This window comes from Mus pahari, chromosome 3 (genome assembly GCF_900095145.1).
Source record: "Mus pahari chromosome 3, PAHARI_EIJ_v1.1, whole genome shotgun sequence".
NCBI lineage: Eukaryota > Metazoa > Chordata > Mammalia > Rodentia > Muridae > Mus > Mus pahari.
Window position 1 is genome coordinate 137,232,078 of NC_034592.1, and position 12,221 is coordinate 137,244,298.

The following is a 12,221-nucleotide window of genomic DNA, read 5'->3' on the forward strand; positions in this document are numbered from 1 at the left end:
GTTGTTCCTTTACCTAAGGAGCTATAATTATTTCCTTGTAGTGTTCAAAACTCTATGAAGTAAAAACTAGTAAACAAAATCAGAAGACTATTCATTTTCACATGGATTTGTTTTCCTCTGCTAATTCACACCTCATACACAAGCACAGTAATACATGATCCTGTATTGGCTATGAAAGTGGCAATCACTCAAGATAGCACTATAAATTGGTACAGCCATTTGGGAAAGCAATTAGGCAGTATATCTCAAGAGCTGTAAAAATGTTCATATATATAGCCAGTAATTCTTCTCCCGGGAATCTATCCCAAGAAAATATCCGTATATAGAATAAGCTTTCCCTCAGATGATACTATTTATGATAATGAGAAGTTGGGAAAGCTGCAGTGACCACCAGCCCTAGACTGTTATAAATCCATTTAGTTATTAAAGCAGTCACTCTGCAGAATGATGCTTATTAAAACTATGGACAAATAAAGATGCTATTATATTACATGTCAGATAATGCTATCTGGGAAAAAAGTTTATGCTGTGCATGGTTGTGTATGTCTGTAATCTTATCACTCATGAGTGCGAGGCAGGAGGATTGAGTTAAGTACCATTTGGGTAAAACAGAAGGCATGCTTCAAGGAACAGCAAATTAAATTGAACAAATGATCTAACTGTGTAATACACAAGAAAAAAAAACATCGGAAGGAAATAATAGCACATTGATAATAGTAGTTAATATACTATAAGAAAAGTATAGGCTTATGTGAGGTTTTTTGAGGGTGTAATTTCAAGTAGTAGGCATTAAATGAAGCAAGTTCTTACTCAAATGACTGGGTGGGCATTTAGAAATAAAAAGTACATTTCAAAAATCTTGATTTTTTTCACTTTAAGCAAGAAACAATGTAATAATTTAGTGGCAGGTTTAATTTTAGTAATTCTAGTAATAATAAAGATGGGGGCTGGGTGATGGTTTTGTATGCCTTTAGTCTCAGCACTTAGAAGATGGCAGATCTCTGAGTTCAAGGACTCCCTGGTCAGAACAGCCAGGGCTACATAGAGAATCCTGCCTCAAAGAAAAAAGAGATGGTGGCTAGAGGGAGAGATGGTTCAATGGTTAATAGTTGCTTACTCTTGCAGTTTCCTTAAAAGAGTATGGATCACTAACATTTTGAAAATAATTTAAGAAGCCAAATCAGCAGGGCTAGGTGAATGACTTAGTATGTGGTGAGAATGTATATGTCATGTAGAGATATAGGAGGTTTATTGACATATCCAAAGTGACATAGCTAGTATTTTTTCTTGCATTTAAGCCCTTGTGCATCCAAAAAAAAAAAAAAAAAAAAAAAAAAACTCTTTTAAGTTGATGAGAACTTGGGGGCGGGAGATGCTGGGGAAAGAACCCACAATTTACACTTTTATTTAAATCAGTTGTTATAGCATAAAAAGTTGTTTAATACAGTGTGTTTTCTGAGGGAAAATAGAGCCAGAAGACAGTAACAGGGGTAAAGGACCAAGATAGATAGATGCTTGTAGCCTCATCAGTTGAACTGACTAGTTTGGAAGTCCATTATAGTGCCATATGAGTAATCATTTGAGCTAGCTGGGTTTGCTAGGTTGTGGTTCATTGGCTGGCCTTTACTTGATGTTCATGACAGCAGGAGTTCTTCAACGTGATTATGAAAAAATATACTATATTAACGCACAAATGATTAACATGTCATCGCTCTAATCCTTAAATTATTCCTGAAAGGAAAAGGTTTTCTGAGCCATACATTGCTGCATTCTTATGCCTACCCCATATAAACTAATTCAACAAAAGAAAGTTTTAAACATTACTTTGGAGTTGGTATACATATAAACATGCATGCAAGTAAAATACTAATACATATAAACAAGTTTAAATATAATTTTAAAAAAGAGAATTAGCATATTTCTTGAAGGTTACATCATAGATATTTCAGCTGTGATGAATGGAAGTAGTTTCAAAAATTACTCTCTTGAACACAGTTCACGGCTTCTTGTAAAGAGATTCAAGTGTTGACTTTTGCTTGATGGCAGGCTGTATAGGTGGTTTGTTTGTTTGTTACTAATTTATTTTATTTTATTTCTTGAGATTTAGCTCTGGTCGTCCTGGAACCCATTATGTAGATCAGGTTTGCCCCAAACTTAGAGAGATATTCTTCCTACAGCGCTTGAGTTAAAAGCATCAACAACTATGGCTGACTTATTTTGTCTTTAAAAATATTTTTTAAACAATTTTTACTTTATGTATTTGACTGTTTTGCATGTGTGTCTTTGTATCACATGTTTACAGTTCCCATGGAGGCCAGAAGAGAGCACTGAATCTTTTGTAACTGGAGTTATAGTTATCTATTTTGTGGGTGCTGGAGGTTGAACCTGGATCCTCTGGAAGAGTGCCAGTGCTCTTAACTGTTAAGACATCTCCAGCCCAGGTCATGTATTTAAAGCCAACTTATATCAAGCCATGTTCTCTACAGTCTTAGGTGTATAGTTGCTTTGGAAAATGACTTTGATATTCCTTTCACTCTTAACTTCTAGATAAAAAGAGAAGATGATTTACAAACAGCCATGATACAAGGCAGAACACAATAAAAGGGGTTAGAAACTGACTTCAGTGATTAAAGTACTTATTTTTATTTCTCTGTTTTAGAGCTGTGAAAAGACACTATGAGCATTGCAGCTCTTACAAAGGAAACTATCTAATTGGGCTGGCTTACAATCTCAGAGGTTTATTCATTATTGTCATGGCATGCAACATGACATCATGCAAGTAGACATGGTGCTGGAGTAGGAGCTGAGAGTTCTATATCCTGATAGGCAGCAAGAAGTGAGCTGTCTCCAACCTCAAAGTCTGCCCACACAGTGACATACTTCTTCCAGCAAGTCACACCTATTCCAACAAAGCCATACCTCCTAATAGTGCCACTTCTTGTGAACCATGCATTCAAACACATGAGTTTATGGGGCCATTCCTATTCAAACCACCATATTATGCAAACACAGTATCTTGAGTTTGGATCTCCAATGTCCACCTAAAAGCCAGGCAGTGGCATTACAAGTTTTCAAACCTGGTGCTCGGGCAGGTTCCAGAGATAGGCAGATCCAGAAGGCAAATATGAGCTCCAGGTTCAGTCTCTAATAAGGTAGAAAGCAATAAAAACATCCTAACTTGACTGCTGCCCTCCACGTGTGCACACTTGAGTGAGTGCACATCACACACACACACATACACACACACACACAAAATTTATGTACATACATAAATTAAAAAGCTAGGACATGGCCTTTCAATTTTGTCTGGTTTCCTTATTCTTTTGGTGTACCGAGAACCAAGCCATAAATACCATTCTTCTGGAATATGTCCTCTCCTCAGGCCTCTGGCACCAGAGCAACCATTCTAGTCCTTGTTAAACCTAAATTGTCTTCCCTTATACATGGCCCACACAGTAGATAACCAAGATACATTACCTCTAAAAGAACATATCCTTAGCCTGCCTATTCTCTTCACTCTCAGATAGAAAAGGAAGATGATGACAGTTTTTATAAAGTACTCTTGGCACCAAAGTCTAAAAAAAATCAAGCTAAATGACTTGAAAGAAATGAAATTAATTTATTTTTCTCCCCTCTTCCCCACTTTGTTTTCATAGAATTTGATAGGGCAGAGCCTACATTCTTTAAATTGTAGTTCATCTGTTATTACTAGTTCACTCTTAAGTATGAAAATTGATAGTAAATACTTAGAAACTTTGGTTGTTTGACATTTCCTTGTATCAGTACTTATTCGAATTAAAAAAAATACAAAACATTCTTCATGAATAGTTTTGAGAAATACAGACTTAGTTGGTATGTATAACAGTAGAAAAGCTCTTCACTCATGTTTATTAAATTATCAATAACTATCTCAAAGAGTTGCTTTATAGATGATATGGTGGTAAATATTTAGGTTATTTAAAATATGTGCCTACTAGCGCCTTGTGTGCACATTACTTAATCTTCCTCACCACTCAGAAGCAAGTCTTGCTATCGCCCTCATTTTTCTGAGACTTAGGATAGGTTATAGGGCAGTAAGTGATTAGGAATCTGGAGAGAGCTATGCCATTTTCTGCATAGAATGTACACCAGAACTCTTAGTCCCTCTACTTTTTATGTGTGTCACCAGAGCTAGAGTTCTAATTGTATTACTGACCTAACTTAGTTTTGACCTTAAACAAGTAGTTTTATCAGTATCTTAATTTTCTCATTTCTTTTTCATGACAAAGGGATCATATTTTATCATTTTACATTCCTTAACTTCTAGCATGACAAGGGTTGACATAGAGTAGATGTTAAATACTGTGGCCACTGACTGAGGCTCTCTAAAGGTTCTTTAAGCCTTTTTTATCTGAACATCCCACATATTTGATCTTCTGGCTTTCCCCTGGAGAATCACATTTGATATCATTCACCTGACTATATAAATGATCTTATTTCCTCAATGTGTGTTTGTTTTAGGTAGCCTCTAACCTATTTTGAGATAACAAACATGGTTCTATGAAATGTATCTAAACCACGAGGGTTAATATAAGGTAAGGGTGGAAGGGACTGGTCCAAAAGTCAGGAAAAGTATTCTTGTCCACTCTTACTCAAGGAGGCTTGCACTTAGGCTAGCCCTGCCAGGCCTGAGTAATGGCTATAGCCTAGAAGAAGGTTTTCCATGAGCTGTAGTGGGGTCTTCAGTAATTGGAACATGGCACCTTCCGACTTATAATGGATAACAGAACTAGAGGGGCATTTGTCATTGCCTGACTTCTCTGCAGGAGAAAGCCTAGTAAGTCATAGCTGACAAGCTCTTTGATGAGTTTTAAACTTCATTTACAGCAAAGAATTGCTATAATCAAGCAACAGCAAGCAGTGACTAATCTTGCCACATTATCACAGTGAGAGGAGCCAGTTTTGGGAGGCATGAAAAGGGGGAGGGGGCTAAATTGCAGTTTCACAGCAAAGTGCTGATTGGCTCTTGGGCTTGTGAGTTTGCTCTAAGGAAGCTGGTGAATTTGCCTAAAGGATCAGAAACTGACCAACTCTATGCTCAGCATTGGGGCTGTTTGGGCCAAGATTGAAAGGACTGACTCTGCCATCTTTGGCACTAACTTGTCTGGTTACATTGACACCATCATTTGCCTCATAGTGAGAGGCTTTGTGGTCTAAAATCTAATGTTTTATGTGTCTCAGAGAATGACTTATGATAGTCATACTTTTGGTTTTGAACAAGTGAACTAAGTATATAGTAATCAAAAATAAAAGAGTAAATAAATAGCAAATAATAGGTACATAGATAAAGGATAGATTGCCACAGACTGGCCTCACTTTGGGGTCCCCCCCCAATCTGTGTGGAACCTTGGTTGTAGGTGAGCGAGGATTCGTTGAATGAGAGACAGACAGTTCACAGGAGAGAGGGTGTAAAACTGAATGCATTCTCTTATAGTGAACACCAGTGTTATAAAGTACAGAGAACAAAGGGGTAGGATGTCACAGTAGGCAAAGTACATTGCAGTTACTTGACACAAAACAGAGGAATGACTTCAAAGGGACTTACAGGAGCCAGGTAATGTTTACAGTTAAGATAAAGCAGTTCTGCCTAGGGTCAGCTAAAGACAGGAAAGGATTTCACACCCTAGTCACAATTTGTGCTACTCCTTTGAGCCTTGTGAAAGCTAGCACCAGGGGGTTCTGCACTAGCAGACCTTCTCATGAATAATGCAATACCACAACCCCCCCTATTTCCTAGGCCTTGGTAAATACTGAATTTCAAGCTCCTGGCTTTAAGGAATTATCAGGACTTTGGAACACTGGCTTTAAGGAATTTTTAGGACTTTGGAACACTGGTGGAAACTTTACCTATGGTAAAAATTCAATCTTTAGAGGCATTAATAATACTGAGAGAGAGCATACACCATACTAACATGCGGATAGGGTTCGTGTATATAGATTATTGGAAATGCCAGGAGTCCAGGAGACTGAGTCTCCTTGAGACACTTTTTCCTCAGGACTCCTCCAGGTTTTCTATTTATCTATTATCTACTGAAGTAGGCGTGGCAATAGATAAAGATAACCAGGCAAAACATCGTGTCAGGTCCTCAAAACATGCAGCAGAAATTGACTAGGGAAGCTTCTTTTAAGTCTGTATATTTAGAGAAGCAGGTGAGAAAGGATAAGTTTGAAAGACATAATTCTGTATATTTTTCCTACAGTTTCTTGCTACCACCCAGTGGTAATTCATCTTAGACAGTCTCCCTTTTGGTAGATCTTTCTCCCATGTCCCTTCCCTTTCAGATTACCCACACTGCTCTGCTTAGGCTACTTTTGGGGCAGTAGAGGGTGGCCAAGGCAAAGCCTGGAATCCCTTCTTTTGCCATGATGGTTTGATAGGCACAGAAAGGAAACACTGTTGAAGTTTGTAGATACTAGATACTAAGATGGGATAAAACATTAGTGTAGACTTTCTCTTCAGTTAAGGAAGTGAGAATTTGGTTTGGTTCAGTTTCAGAGGTTTCAATCAATGTTTAGTTCTTTGTTTCTGCGTCTGTGGTCAAGCAGAAAGCCATGGTAGAGGGGGCATGGTAAAACAAAACTGTTCATCTTAAGGTAGCCAGAAGTAGAGACACAGAAAAGAACAAGAGATACATGCTTCAAAGACATGCTTTCAGTGACTTAAATCTTCCAGCTAGGTGCTGCCCTTCTCTCCTCCCCCCACCCCCACCCCCACCCCCACCCCCTGCAACACCCATACTCTCCCCCCCACACACACACACAGCTTGTACAGCCATGAGCTCATCAGGGAGTTAAGTCTTGATAGACTTGCTAGCATCCTCAGTCCAGTCATTAAAAGGAGTGCTTCTATTTGGAGAAACAGACTTCATTCAGCATATGAACCTTTGGAACTATTATATCTAAATGATAACATTCTTCCCACCCCCTTCATTCCTTTTCCTTTCCTCTTTTTGTTGTTGTTATTGCTTGAAGCAGGGTTTCTCTGTGTAGCCTGGCTGTTGTAGAATGTTCTCTGTAGACTAGGCTGTACTGGAACTCAAGATATCTGCCTGCCTCTGCTTTCTGGAGTGCTGGGATTAAGGGCATGCACCACCACCACATGACAACATTCTTTTTCTTAATACCTACCAGCACTTGACATTAGACTGGATACTACTTAATTTTTATTTCCTTTTTTATTTCTTTTATTATTTATTTAGGTAGTATTTTGAGACAGGGTCTCTTAATGTAGACCTGACTGTCCTGGAACTTGCTGTATAGACTAAGTATATTTGGGTTCTCTAGAGGAATAGAACTTACAGAATGAATCTATATTTTATAGAAAGGATATTTATTAGAATGACTTAAAGGGTGTTGTCCAGCTAATCCAACAATGGCTGTCTTGAACAGAAGGTCCCAAGAATCTAGTAGTTGTTCAGTCTGTGAGGCAGGATGTCTCAGCTGGTTCTCAGTATACACTGGAATCCCAAAGAGGTAGGATTTGATGCCAGTGAAGGAATGGACTAGCTAGCAGAAGTGAGAGCAGGCAAAGAGTGAGCTTTCTTCCATGTCCTCTATGTAGGTTGCCAGCAGAAGGTGTGACCCAGATTAAAGGTGGATCTTCTAATCTCAGAAGATCTGGATTAAAAGTATATTTTCCCACCTCAAAGATCCAGATTAGAAGTGGGTCTTCTCAGTTAAGATGATTTAATTAAGAAAAATCCCCAGGTCGGGTGTGGTATTGTATGCCTTTAATCTTAGCACTTGGGAGGTAGAGGCAGACAGACAGATGTCTGAGTTCGAGCCTAGCCTGGTCTACAAAGCAAGTCCAGGACAGCCAGGGCTACACAGAGATACCCTGTCTTGAACCATTATCCCATCCCGGGGAGGGGGGGGAGGAGGAGGAGGAGGAGGAGGAGGAGGAGGAGAAAGAACGAAAACAGAAGAGAAAAATCCCTCAGTGCCCAGCTGCTTGGGCTTTATCTAGATATAGTCAGGTTGACAATCAGGAATGGCTGTCACACTGGGCTTACCTTTAACTCACAGAGTTCTGCCTGCTTCTAGAGTGCTGAAAATTAAAGATGTGTAACACCAGGCCTGACTTAATATTTTTTACTTAAACTTTTAAAAAATAAGTAATTTTTATTTTATGTTCATTGGTGATTTTTACCTGCACGTATGTCTGTGTCTGTGGAAGGGTATTAGAAACCCTAGAACTAGTTATAGACAAGTGTGAGCTGCCATGTGGGTGCTGGAAAGTGATTCCTGGTCCTCTGGAAGAGCAGCCAGTATTCTTAACTACTGAGCTGTCTCTCCAACTTCTGACTTAAATTTCTTTAAAAATTCCATATATGTATGTAGTCATTCAGTTTGTGGGTGAACATGTGGATGTCAGAGAACAGCAGGCAAGAAATGGTTTTCTTCCTCTCCTGTAAATGTCCTACAGATCTGACACGCTCAGGTCTCCAGGCTTGGTGGCATGTGTCTTTTTACCAGTTGGGCCATCTCACTGGCTTCCTGAGTACTCTCTTTGGCCATAGAATAATAGCTGATTTTGAAGCCTAATAAGTGTGAGGGACATGGCCAAGCTTACAAATTGACAGGACTAGTTTTGGAACTCAGTACTACTTAACTCAAAAGTTTATGCTGGTCTTGCTATTTTATTTTATTTTGTCTTTGTTTTGAGGAAAAACAAAACTAACAATCAAAAACTAGGTTCCCAGAAAAAAGGCTTTTTTAATTTTTGAGACAGGGTCTCACTATGTAGCCCTGACTGGCCTGGAACTCACTGTGTAAAACTACTCTGGCCTCAGCTACTGCTGAGATTAAAGGCATGTGCCACCATGCTTGGTGCAAGAGGGCTTCCTGACAAACAAATAGAACACTATTTTTTTCTCAGCAAGGTCAGTATGGGGAACACTCAAAAATGGTTGTTGAATGTGAGGTATAGAAATTGGGCAGTAATAGAAATAGGTATAATCCTTTATCTTTTGAATAGTTTGTTACAGATGCAACAGAGCACTTTCACATCGATTAGCCTATTTGATCATAATGCAGGTCTGAAAAGATAATTAGGGAGATGCTTTCTGTTTTCAGAATAAGGGTGTTTTTGTTTGTAGAAATGGCATGATTTGTTTGGGTCACATGAGCAGACAAGCCAAAGTTAGAGCCTCATGGGTCTGTGGCCAGTTCAGCTTGCGCTTCTGTGTTGGGTAACTGAGAGCTGGGGTTTCTCTTGGGAGTGGAGATTGTCAGTACTACTTGGGAAATTAGGCCTGTCTGGCCAGTAATGATCATGTGGGCAGTGTTAATGAGTGGGGGCCTGATGAGTTTAATGAGATTAATAGATGTTCTGTCATCCATGACTGCCTGGTAACCAGGATCTCTGAACTAAGGAGTCCTTAGATACTGATCCGACTGATTGCTTGGCTTTCTCCAGAGATAGTCCCATATCACTGACAGCTACTTACCACTTGCTGTCCTAGGGTTATCTAAGGGCAAAGGGAGGAGAACAGAACCAGAAATAACCCACCAGGACTGGCTAAAACTGACTAAGCAGCATTGGTGCAACAAGACCAAGAGCAGCAACTCCTTGTAGATGAACAAGGACCAGGTCCAGTCCTGGGCAGGTTTAAATGCTAAAAACAGTATTGGAAGCCAGAGTCAGGTTTACAGCAGATTGGTCTTGATTGTAGAATGTCAAGCCCCCTGACTATCAAGTTAGGTAGTTGTTTGCTGAAAACTATATTGATATTTTAGGATTCCCAGAAAGAGGCTAGATGTGGTAGTCCCAGTACTTGTGATGAGGTCATTCTGGGCTATGAAGGCATGCTACTTTGTCTTTTTAAAAAGTGGAAAGGAGGCCAGGCGTGGTGGCCTTTAATCCCAGCACTTGGGAGGCTGAGGCAGGCGGATTTCTGAGTTCGAGGACAGCCTGGTCTACAGAGTGAGTTCCAGGACAGCCCGGGCTACACAGAGAAACCCCGTCTCAAAAAAAAACAAAAAACCAAAACCAAACCAAAACAAAACCGAAAAACAATGTGTTCTAGTCTGATCACAACTCTAGAATGGTCTCATTGGTGGTGGTATTAGCAGAATAGACAAACGTACAGTTATACTAATATTTGATCTTGTAAAAGCCTCCACAGTTTGCAAAGTTCTTTTATATTTACTGTCCCAACTCAGATGAGGAAAGAGATGGTTGGCAGGGCAAACCTGAATGACTGTTCTCCAGCAAACCAGTGAATACTTCCTCAGTGTGTTAGGGGTTCCTAACAGTTTGAGGACATCCGTAACTAACCTGTCCCTGTCAGATACATTGCAAAGCTACTGCTGCCATTGTATCCAGACTATCATCTCTCCCTTTCCTTTCTCAGTCCATACGCTGGGCCTGGATGGCTCTGTCCTACCAAAGTGGCATCTCTGTGGCTAAAACTTGATAGTTTTGAGCAGGATCAGCCTTCTAGTGTCATACAGGTCCCTTATAAAAGTTCCTTTACATTTGTGGATGGACAAGGAACCTTTGAATGACTCGATATCCAGATAGGAGGACTGTTGTAACTGAAAAATAGGGATTGTTAAGCATTTCCTATTGCTTGTGCAAAATGTGTTGTGTGTGTTCATGGGTAATCAAATGAATCTTCTTTGTGTCCTTCACTGCTTTATAAATGGTGATTGTGGTATAAAAGTAAACTTCTTAACAAGAGCCTGTCTCTTCCAAGTTCTAAAGATCACACCAGCTCTTCGTTAGTAGCAGCAAGATAAGCTCCAAGCCCCTTGCTTTGATAGTACACATCTGACCCCTGTCAGTCCATTGAGTTTATCATAAACTCAGATCTGGGAGCAGTTTCTTTTCCTTATCAGATGCCTTGATTCAGCCTGTGATTTATTTGAAAACAGTGCCACCAGCTGGTGAGAACCAGCCAACTTGAAGGCAGGTTGTCTACAAAGTAGCATATAGAGAAGACACTGGAAAGATAACGGTTTTCTTCAGCTTGCATTCTCACCTAATTCTGTGACCCCCACCCCCACCCCATTAAGTATAATAAACAGGCAGGCTGATGAAAGATCTGTCTATCTATCTATCTATCTATCTATCTATCTATCTATCTATCTATCTATCTAGTATTTTGCTTGGTTAGATGATACTGGAATTATAGAACTTGCATCAGTAGGCCGAAAACAGCCAGTAGGTAAAAATGCCAAGTCCAAACCGCAAACTAACCCTACTGGAATTAACATCTCCTTTCTTCTTCTTCTCCTGGGGCTATGCCAAGGTGTAACTACACTGCAGAGGGGCCTTGTGAGTTAAATAGCTTGATTACCAGAATGTAGAAAACGAAGAGGACTTGTAGGAACGAAGAGGCTCAGTGAGGGCCTTGAGTCTCAGATTTATTTATTTATTTTTAAAGACAGGATTTCCCAGGCTGACCTGATATTCACTAAGTAGGCCAGGTTGGCCTTGAACTCATCTACCTCTTCTGAGGATTAAAGTGGTGCTTCATTGTGGCTAAGTGCATATATTTTAAAAAGTCAGGTATTAAGACATGCATTATAGTTCCAGTGCTGAAGGAGGCAGAGTTAGGCTTGCTGGCCAGGCAGGTTTGCCTATTTAATGAAGTTAGAACAGTGAAAAACAGTCCTACAAGAGAAAGCAATAGACAGGTAGATGGAGGAATGATACCAGGGTTTGTCTGCTGACCTACATGTATACATTTATATACCCACACAAGAGCAAGTTGCTAACTTGTCTCTAAACCAAACATTTCAAGTCAGTATAATGTGGATTACCAATAAATTATTAAAGACCATCCTGAGGTAAACACGTTATCTTAAGTATTTAAATTGGCTTTACTTCTAGGAAGCAGAGTGATAAAGTTGACAGAAATGAGTTTTAAACATGTCCAAGTACCTCTTATTAGCAAGTTAATAATTCTACCAGGTTTTGTTTTTTGTTTTGTTTTGTTTTAACTAGAGCCTATAGTAAACTATATTCACCCATGAGTTCTTGGGCTTATTCAGTATTTTATGCTACCCTTAGTCTACAGTGAGTACCTGGTAAGGCCTCTGTAAAGCACACCTTTTGCAGAATGGCTGGCGCAGTGAAGACTTCACTGGCTAGGTTAGTAAGATGAGGTACATTTAGACTGAGCAATTTTCATAATAGGGGATTGTTCCCTAGTAAGCATCTCTTAAAATTTTCA

At 39.6% G+C, this 12,221-nt stretch overlaps 1 protein-coding gene across 6 annotated transcripts in view; it reads left to right on the top strand.

The window, feature by feature from the left end:
• Positions 1-12,221, top strand: part of Raly (RALY heterogeneous nuclear ribonucleoprotein) — an 85,163-nt gene that overhangs the window by 62,209 nt on the left and 10,733 nt on the right. The window lies entirely within an intron of this gene.